Raw genomic sequence first — 10,642 nt, forward strand, 5'->3', positions numbered from 1 at the left:
GAGGATCGGTGCCGACCAGCACTCACCAGCCCGAAAGGCTTGTCTGCTCACTCGCCAGGGCGGGTGGGGGCTGGGAGCTGAGGCTCGGGTTTCGGAGGTCAGACCCCAAGGAGAGTACTGGGGTTGGCTGCGTGAACACAGCCTGAAGGGGGCTAGCGTGCCACAGCTAGCCGGGAGGGTGTCCGGGAAAAGTCTGGAGCTGCCCAAGAGGCAAGAGACCATTGTTTCGGGCGCGTGAGGAGAGGGGATTCAGAGGGCCTCCTAAATGAGCTCCAGAGACGGGCGCGAGCCGAGGCTATCAGCACGGACACCAGAGACTGGCATGAGACGCTAAGGCTGCAGGTGCAGCCACCAAGAAGCCTGTGTGCAAGCACAGGTCACTATCCACACCTCCCCTCCCGGAAGCATGTGCAGTCCCCGACTGCCAGGGTCCCGTGATGCAGGGACAACTTCCCTGGGAGGACACACGGGGCGCCTCAGGCTGGTGCAATGTCACGCCAGCCTCCGCCACCACAGGCTCACCACCACATTCTGTACTCCTCCCTCCCCCCAGGCCTGAGTGAGCCAGAGCCCCGGCATCAGCTGCTACTTTAACCCTGTCCTGTCTGGGCAGGAACAAACGCCCTCAGGCAACCTACATGGAGAGGAGAGGCCAAATCCAAAGCTGAACCCCGGGAGCTGTGTGAACAAAGAAGGAAAGGGAAATCTCTACCAGAAGCCTTAGGAGCAGCAGATTAAATCTCCACAATCAACTTGATGTACCCTGCATCTGTGGAATACCTAAATAGACAATGAATCATCCCCAAATTGAGGCAGTGGACTTCGTGTGATTTTGCCTGTATAGCTTTGCTTTTACCAATTGTCCTAGGGTTCTGTCTGTCCGTTTTTTGTTTTTTTTCTTAGTATAGTTTTTAGCATTTGTTATCATTGGTGGATTTGTTTTTTGGTTTGGTTGCTCTCTTCTTTTTTTTTTCTTTAATTACTTTTTAATTTTTTTTATTTTCAATAATTATTTTTTATTTTAATAACTTTATTTTATTTCTTTTTTTTCTCCCTTTTCTTCTGAGCCGTGTGGCTGACAGGGTCTTGGTGCTCTGGCCGGGTGCCAGGCCTGTGTCTCTGAGGTGGGAGAGCCGAGTTCAGGACATGGGTCCACCAGAGACCTCCCAGCTCCACGTAATATCAAATGGCAAAAGCTCTCCCAGAGATCTCCATCTCAACGCTAAGACCCAGCTCCACTCAACGACCAGTAAGCTACAGTGCTGGGCACACTATGCCAAACAACTAGCAAGACAGGAACACAACTCCACCCATTAGCAGAGAGGCTGCCGAAAATCATAATAAGGTCACAGACACCCCAAAACACACCACCAGACGTGGACCTGCCCACCAGAAAGACAAGATCCAGCCTCATCCACCAGAACACAGGTACCAGTCCCCTCCACCAGGAAGCCTACACAATCCACTGAACCAACCTTAGCCACTGGGAGCAGACACCAAAAACAACAGGAACTACGAACCTGCAGCCTGCAAAAAGGAGACCCCAAACACAGTAAGTTAAGCAAAACGAGAAGACAGAGAAACACACAGCAGATGAAGGAGCAAAGTAAGAACCCACCAGACCAAACAAATGAAGAGGAAATAGGCAGTCTACATGAAAAAGAATTCACAGTAATGACAGCAAACATGATCCAAAATCTTGGAAGTAGAATGGAGAAAATACAAGAAACGTTTAACAAGGACCTAGAAGAACTAAAGAATAAACAACAAGGATGAACAACACAATAAATGAAATTAAAACTTCTCTAGAAGGAATCAATAGCAGAATAACTAAGGAAGGAGAATGGATAAGTGACCTGGAAGATAAAATAGTGGAAATAACTACTGCAGAGAAGAAAAAAGAAAAAAGAATGAAAAGAATTAAGGACAGTCTGAGAGACCTCTGGGACAACATTAAACGCACCAACATTCGAATTATAGGGGTCCCAGAAGAAGAAGAGAAAAAGAAAGGGACTGAGAAAATATTTGAAGAGATTATAGTTGAAAACTTCCCTAATGTGGGAAAGGAAATAATCAATCAAGTCCAGGAAGCACAGAGAGTCCCAGGCAGGAGAAATCCAAGGAGAAACACACGAAGACACATATTAATCAAACTATCAAAAACTAAATACAAAGAAAAAATATTAAAAGCAGCAAGGGAAAAGCAACAAATAACATACAAGGGAATCCCCATAAGGTTAACAGCTGATCTTTCAGAAGAAACTCTGCAAGCCAGAAGGGAGTGGCAGGACATATTTAAAGTGATGAAAGGGAAAAACCTACAACCAAGATTACTCTACCCAGCAAGGATCTCATTCAGATTTCATGGAGAAATTAAAACCTTTACAGACAAGCAAAAGCTAAGACAATTCAGCACCGCCAAACCAGCTTTACAACAAATGCTCAAGGAACTTCTCTAGGCAGGAAACACAAGAGAAGGAAAAGACCTACAATAACAAACCCAAAACAATTAAGAAAATGGTAATAGGAACATACATATCGAGCATTACCTTAAATGTAAATGGATTAAATGCTCCAACCAAAAGACACAGACTGCTGAATTGATACAAAAACAAGACCTGTATATATGCTGTCTACAAGAGACCCACTTCAGACCTAGGGACACATAAAGACTGAAAGTGAAGGAATGGAAAAAGATATTTTATGCAAATGGAAATCAAAAGAAAGCTGGAGTAGCAATTCTCTTATCAGACAAAACAGACTTTACAATAAAGTATGTTACAAGAGACAAGGAAGGACACTACATAATGATCAAGGGATCAATCCAACAAGAATATAACAATTGCAAATATTTATGCACCCAACATAAGAGCACCTAAATACATAAGGCAAAGGCTAACAGCCGTAAAAGGGGAAATCGACAGTAACACAGTCATAGTAGGGGACTTTTAACATCCCACTTTCACCAATGGACAGATCATCCAAAATGAAAATAAATAAGGAAACACAAGCTTTAAATGATACATTAAACAAGATGGACTTAACTGATATTTATACGACATTCCATCCAAAAACAACAGAATATACTTTCTTCTCAGGTGCTCATGGAACATTCTCCAGGATAGATCATATCTTGGGTCACAAAGCAAGCCTTGACAAATTTAAGAAAATTGAAATTGTATCAAGTATCTTTCCTGACCACAATGCTATGAGACTAGATATCAATTACAGGAAAAAATTTGTAAAAAATACAAACACATGGAGGCTAAACAATACACTAGTTAATAAACAAGAGATCACTGAAGAAATCAAAGAGGAAATCAAAAAATACCTAGAAACAAACGACAATGAAAACACGACGACCCAAAACCTATGGGATGCAGCAAAAGCAGTTCTAAGAGGGAAGTTTATAGCAATACAATCCTACCTCAAGAAACAAGAAACATCTCAAATAAACAACCTAACCTTCTACCTAAAGCAATTAGAGAAAGAAGAACAAAAAAACCCCAAAGTTAGCAGAAGGAAAGAAATCATAAAGATCAGATCAGAAAGAAATGAAAAAGAAATGAAGGAAACGATACCAAAGATCAATAAAACTAAAAGCTGGTTCGTTGAGAAGATAAACAAAATTGATAAACCATTAGCCGGACTCATCAAGAATAAAAGGGAGAAGACTCAGATCAATACAATTAGAAATGAAACAGAAGTAACAACTGACACTGCAGAAATACAAAGGATCATGAGAGATTACTACAAGCAACCATACGCCAATAAAATGGACAACCTGGAAGAAATGGACAAATCCACAATCAACATTGTGAAAATGACTATACTACCCAAAGCAATCTACAGATTCAGTGCAATCCCTATCAAACTACCAATGGCATTTTTCACAGAACTAAAACAAAAAATTTCACAATTTGCATGGAAACACAAAAGACCCCGAATAGCCAAAGCAATCTTGAGAAAGAAAAATGCAGTTGGAGGAATCAGGCTCCCTGACTTCAGACAATACTACAAAGCTACAGTAATCAAGACAGTATGGTACTGGCACAAAAACAGAAATATAGATCAGTGGAACAGGACAGAAAGCCCAGAGATAAACCCACGCACATATGGTCACCTTATCTTTGATAAAGGAGGCAAGAATATACATTGGAGAAAAGACAGCCTCTTCAGTAAGTGGTGCTGGGAAAACTGGACAGGTACATGTAAAAGAATGAAATTAGAACACTCCCTAATACCATACACAAAAATAAACTCAAAATGGACTAAAGACTTAAATGTAAGGCAAGACACTATCAAACTCTTAGAGGAAAACAGAGGCAGAACACTCTATGACATAAATCACAGAAAGATCCTTTTTGACCCACCTCCTAGAGAAATGGAAATAAAAACAAAAATAAACAAATGGGACCTAATGAAACTTCAAAGCTTTTGCACAGCAAAGGAAACCATAAACAAGATGAAAAGACAACCCTCAGAATGGGAGAAAATATTTGCAAATGAAGCAACTGACAAAGGATTAATCTCCAAAATATACAAGCAGCTCATACAGCTCAATATCAAAAAACAAACCACCCAATCAAAAAATGGGCAGAAGATCTAAATAGACATTTCTCCAAAGAAGACGTATAGATGGCCAAAAGGCACATGAAAAGATGCTCAACATTGCTAACTATTAGAGAAATGCAAAGCAAAACAACAATGAGATATCACCTCACATCAGTAAGAATGGCCATCATCAAAAAAATCTACAAACAATAAATGCTGGAGAGGGCATGGAGAAAAGGGAACCTTCTTACACTGATGCTGGGAATGTAAATTGGTGCACCCACTATGGAGAACAGTATGGAGGTTCCTGAAGAAACTAAAAATAGAGTTACCATATGATCCAGCAATCCCACTCCTGGGCATATATCCAGAGAAAAACATAATTCAAAAAGATACATGCAACCCAGTGTTCACTGCAGCTCTATTACAATAGCCAAGACATGGAAGTAACCTAAATGTCCATCAATAGGTGAATGGATAAAGAAGATGTGTTTTATATATTTATACATATATATGTATACACACACACACACACACACACACACACACACACACACACAAAATGGAATATTATTCAGCCATAAAAAGGCATGATATAATGCCATTTGCAGCAACATGCATGGACCTAGAGATTATCATACTAAGAGAAGTAATCCAGACAGAGAAAGACAAATATCATGATATCGCTTATATGTGGAACCTAAAAAAAAAAAAAAAAGATACAAATGAACTTATATACAAAACAGAAATAGACCCACAGACATAGAAAACAAACTTATGGTTACCAAAGGAGAAAAGAGTGTGGAGGAGGGATACATTAGGAGTTTGGGATTAGCCACCACTCTCAACAGCATGTTTGGATAGACGATTAGGCCTGAAGTGCTTAATTTGTTAAAAGAAAGGTATTAAACAACCATTTTATTAAGATATGAAAATGAGAGACAACAACAAGGAGAAATTTAAGTGCAAATTAAAGCAAAGACTACTTTAAAAACTTTAAGTCAGTAAATCTGCATGACAAAAAACTTGTAGAAAATCTAAGAACAGCATGATGCTGTAGTAGTATCTCCTGAGCAAATGAGGAAGGTGATTTAAGAGACAGGTCACCTGTCAGAGCCAGGTTTTAACACCTTATTTCGAGAATTTTTATTTAATGTTTATTCATCAAATTTCTATACCACTTATAAATTCTCTGAATACTTTAATTACTCATCCCATGCCTTAGTGTGTGAGTGTTTGATCTTACCAAAAACAGTTTTGCAAATCACAGTATTTTTCTGAAATGTAATCTCTAACCTGGGTTGGCAAGGGAAGTCCATAAGAAAGTTTAGTACTGTGGTTCCAAAAATAATAACAATAATAAAACAAAAAAAAATCACACGCAATTCCCTTTTAATGGTTTAAAGTCAAGCATTCTTTAAAAAATTCATTCATATCTTTTCAAAGTCCTAATAATAAAGGAAAATTCCTTTACAAATCCACCACTGTTTTGCTATAGACACTTGAACTGAGTGGGAAAGATGTGACAAGTCAAGTCAAGATATTGGTCCACAGAGAAAACGAAACAATACTCCTACACCGTTGCTTTAGCAGGGCCTGTTTGTGCTTAGGAGTATCACATCGATACCTTGTATTCCCGAATATTATACCCATCCTTCCTCTATGTTCTTATCATCAGGGATAAAACCTTGTCTTCAACTGCTTCTACTAACCTGCTCGTAAGAAGCAAACTTTCTCATCACGATACTCAGAACCCTAAATTCTCCCCGTTCTCCCTGCGTATCAACCTATTTCTGGCTCCAGTATCTGTCACTTCCGAGAGTACATCACCTGTAATTCTTTTCTAAAAGATCAGGCTCTCTTAACCTCCCACTGTGTCCTAATAATCCATAAGCACAGGGGACACCCCGATATTTGTTTCTCAACTCCTGGGCTGCCGTCATGATATCAAAGCAATCGTGCCCCATGAAAATTCATGCTGAGGTGTCATGGCAAGATCCTCTGCTACTTTGTAATTCTCATATTCAACATGTATTGACAGTTCAAAGTAGCAGAAAAGAAGAGGGGATGTTAGCTTCAAGCACTGGCTGGGCTCAGAAAGACTGTTTACTTTAGGTCAGAGAGAGTGCGTATTTATTGCAGAGAAGAAGGAACTAACAGAAAGTGAGCAAAGATTATGTGAAAGAAAATTAATGGAGACAGTTTGCAGAGGAGGGAACCAGAGCTTAAATCTGTGATAGAAATAAGAAGCGAGCTTGGTGAAGGAGAGACAGTATCTCCTCTGAGTCAGAAGAGACGACGACAAGAACACAGGTAACTGCTGAGGTGATGAAGGTAACTGAGGGGTCCCAGCATAGACTTGGTTTCAGTAAAATGAGAGCAGGACAATTACATAGGAGTGGGGATTGGAGTGATGGAGAAAGTACTAAGGGACTTAAAAAAGAGACATACTTGTTCTGAAGAGAAGGAAACCAGAACTTTTCAAAGTCACAGAGGAGAAAAAGCAGCAGCTGTATTCTGCACAGCAGATATATACAGCCTTCACAACAGACTATCTCAAGGAAGCTGCAAGATGCCTGGAAAGTACAAAAATGATGTAAAGAAAGGTTCTGCTAAAAGTGACAATTTTGTAAAAACTGACTGGAGAGTGTGGCAAATGTTAATGGTGAAATATGGGGGATGGGTATAAGGAGGTTCACTATACTATTCTCTACTTTTGTGTACCTTTGGAGATGTTTATAATAAAAAATGTTTTTAAAAATTGCCTAGCCATCGTATGACCTCAGGAGCAATGGTTATCTTCCTCAGAAAGCTCAACAACTTGCCAGAACTTTCCAGAAGGTTTTAGGAATTTCAGAGACACAATTGCATACGGATACATACACTCTAGAGGACTGCAAAATTCAATGACAGGGAGGCAAAAAAAGTTTCTAGTTGACGAGGATTTGTCCCAAATTTGTTCTAAGGAGTGAGAAACACAAGTGAGCATTAAAATTAGGCTAAGTGTGTCAGGCGTGACAAACAGGGCCAGAAGATGAAAGCGATGAGGACAAGTATTTCAACTAAGCATATGCCTGAAGAACAATATTATAAAACTTACTTCATCTCCAGAACTTCCTCTAAGTGTTTTCTTCTCTCGGCCCGAAGGTTGGTCACATGAGTTTCCTTCTCTGCCAGTGACTGCTGAGTGCAGGACAGCGTCGCCTTCACGGACTCCAGCTCCTGTTTTACCTTCTCCATGGCCATCAGTAACTCCTCCACCTACGATCAATACAGAAAAGACAGAAACTGAGCATCTGGGTCAGGTATAGTCAGAGGAGCTGGGTGGGCAGTGGGCAACGCCTGGGTCCTCAAAATTGAAGACACACCCATCAAAAATTCTGTACTCTCGCAGGATCAGACATAAATGGCAGTGAAAGAAATACATCTCTCATCTTCCCTCCACTATAATTCTTCTCAGTTTAGGTCCAAAAAACCCTCATTTTCTTTTTGACAACTGTAAGGGCAACAGAAGTAACAGTGTGCCAGAAACAATCCCTTCGAAGGAATTTATTTGGAAACAGTCCAGAAACTTCCATGGAAATAACAAGACAATGCAGATAAAAATATAAGGAACAAAATCATAATAAATATTTCTAGAACGATTTTAGGAAATAAAAGCCATAAACCTGACTAATACCAGATGCAGAATAAACATAAATGAGTCATTTTTATTCGTTCAAACTAAGATTCTTCTGTTTATACCATTACAAACAATCTCTTGTTAAAGAAACAGCTAGAATTCAATCGGATAATTTCCTGCGCTAAAGCTACGTAGGTAGAGATTTTCTGAGGAAGGCAGGAAGAAAAGAAAAAATATATATAACCAGATAGAGAAGAGACAGACGCTTTTAAAAGACCTGTAAAGGACTTCCCTGGTGGCGCCGCCCGCGAGGACCGGGACGGCCGTCCGCGCCGCCCTCCCTCCCTCCCCGGCCGCCGAGGCGAACCGCGGACAGGCCGCTGGCGGGGTCTCCCGGGCCGTGCGGGCAGCCCGAGGGCCTCCGGGCGGGAAGCCCACCTGTCCGCGGGCGCCAGGCTCCTCGGGGAGGCCCGCCCCGGGCTCTGCGTGACTGGCCCCCTGAAGCAGCGGCGGAGGCGGCGGCCCACTGTTTGCGCCGCACCGCCTCCTACGGCAAGAGGGAGGAGACAGACGCCGCCCGCCCGGCGCCTGCCGTGTGCGCGTGTGCGCCCGCGCGGGCCCGCAGCCCAGAGCCCACGCCCGCCAGCCCCCAGCCCCCCGCCCGCCAGCCTCACCTACGGCTCCGCCCTCCCCGGCGGCGCGCTGCCGGGACCCAGCCAGGGCCGTGAGGAGGAGCGGGCGGAGGAGAGCCGAGGGGCCTAGCGCCAGCGACGGGCGGGAAGCTCCAGGCGCCGCCCGACCCCGAGCTGCCGCCACCGCGGCCGTCTCACCCTGCTCAGGGCTGCCGCTGCCGCTGCCGTTGCTGCCCGGGCGCCGCCGCCGCCACTACCGCCACCACTACCGCCACCTCAGCCACAGCTCGGCCCTGGCGCCCGACGTCACCGCGCCCCGCCCCCTGCGCGATTTCGCAGTCCCGCCCCAGGCCGACGTCAGCGCGAGCCCCGCCCCCGCTCCTCCCGGGGGCGCGACTCGGGCGCGCGCGGGCCTCGGGCACTTTCCGGGGGCTGGCGGGCGGGCCGGACGGCTGTCCCGGTCCTCGGGGGCGGCAGCTGGCCCGGCGTCGGGCTCCCCAGTTTCTGGTACCGAAGCGCAGACGGGTTTCCTTGTCGGAGCCACGCACCGTTAATGTAAGGCCGTAGGTAAGCTATCGCTGCACTAAGAAAGTAAGAGTGATTTGAATCGTGTTTATTCCCGGCTGGCGATTGTTTTATCAGTAACTCTAAACGCCCCTGAGAGCAGTTGAGTCACCGCCAGCGTCCACGCCCTCGTGGCCCCACTGTCACTCTCCCGTCCCTCGTCAGGGTTCTCGTCCCTTCATTCGTCACGTCATCCCCATCCCGCCCAGCGTCCCCCCGCCTGCTGTACAGTCGCCCCCTTCCGTAGGGTCCGCACGCGGCCGCCGCTGTCAGGACCGCTGCCGGGGGACGCTGGGTCCTGCCAAATGAAGCATCCTAAAGTGTTTCATTTTCTCGGGCACCCGACTTCACTCAGGAATAAGCCAGCTTCCTTTGACTGTTTCTCACGATCCTTCTTATCTGACTGCTGATCCGCTCGTTCTGCTGCTCCCCAGCGGTGTGGTGAGATGAAGGGAAAGCAAAGTGGACTCATCTTATCTTTCTGGTTTCCATTCTGCCGGTGTCTACGTGTGTGACCTTGGGAAAGTCCCATTACTCCTGGGTCCTGCTTTTCGTAACTGTAAAAGGGGGTGTGAATGAGATGTCTCAGATCTATCCCATCCCTGAAATGTGGGGATCTGAAGAGTGTGAGGTGCTAAGCCTTGTTATTCATGCACGGGAGTACTGTCAATATCACAGACTCAGAAATTTTTTTGGTTTCTTTTTTGTCATTCCACTGTTCTTTTTTCTTATTTCCTACTCTGCCCCACATATCTTTTTTTAAACCTACACTTAGGATTTTTTTTTTTTTTAATTAAAACTGGCTGAGTGCATGCATTCGTTGCCTCTTCTTCCTGGAACCCCATTAAAATGCTAATAAAGGAATGAAAAATGATACAAACCCGTACAAAACAGAAAATGGGAAGGGAGCCACCAAGAGCTGTTTTTCTTTTTTTTTCCCTAAATTTACACACAAAGTGAGTGAGGTCTGATTAAACAAAATGGAAGAAACCATAATGTGGAATAGGCATGGGGGGGGGTACTGTAGGTGAAGAAGGAGGCCTACCTGCCAGAAGTGATTTAGAGAAATTGAAATTTGGAGACACTGACAAGACAGAGCAAGAGTGAGAAGCAGGGCTGAAAACAAGGACACTAAATAAAGGTCTCTATGTAGAACAGCAGAACCCTCCCTATACCTCAGATACAATAGCTAGGCATTTATCCCAGGCTAAGAGTCAAGCTTTTTCATCATCTCTGAGGAGCATTTAATGACTAAGAGTAAAACATTCTT

General features: G+C 43.9%; 1 protein-coding gene across 1 annotated transcript in view; it reads right to left on the bottom strand.

Moving 5' to 3' along the window:
* Positions 1 to 9,072, bottom strand: part of LOC132362764 (ELKS/Rab6-interacting/CAST family member 1-like) — a 173,825-nt gene extending 164,753 nt beyond the window's left edge. The window contains 2 exon segments of the mRNA XM_059917738.1: positions 7,655 to 7,815; positions 8,851 to 9,072. The gene's annotated coding sequence lies outside the window, so the exon portion shown is untranslated.
* Positions 9,073 to 10,642: the final 1,570 nt, after the last annotated feature.

The sequence above is a fragment of the Balaenoptera ricei genome, chromosome 3, assembly GCF_028023285.1.
Source record: "Balaenoptera ricei isolate mBalRic1 chromosome 3, mBalRic1.hap2, whole genome shotgun sequence".
In the NCBI taxonomy this organism is placed as follows: domain Eukaryota; kingdom Metazoa; phylum Chordata; class Mammalia; order Artiodactyla; family Balaenopteridae; genus Balaenoptera; species Balaenoptera ricei.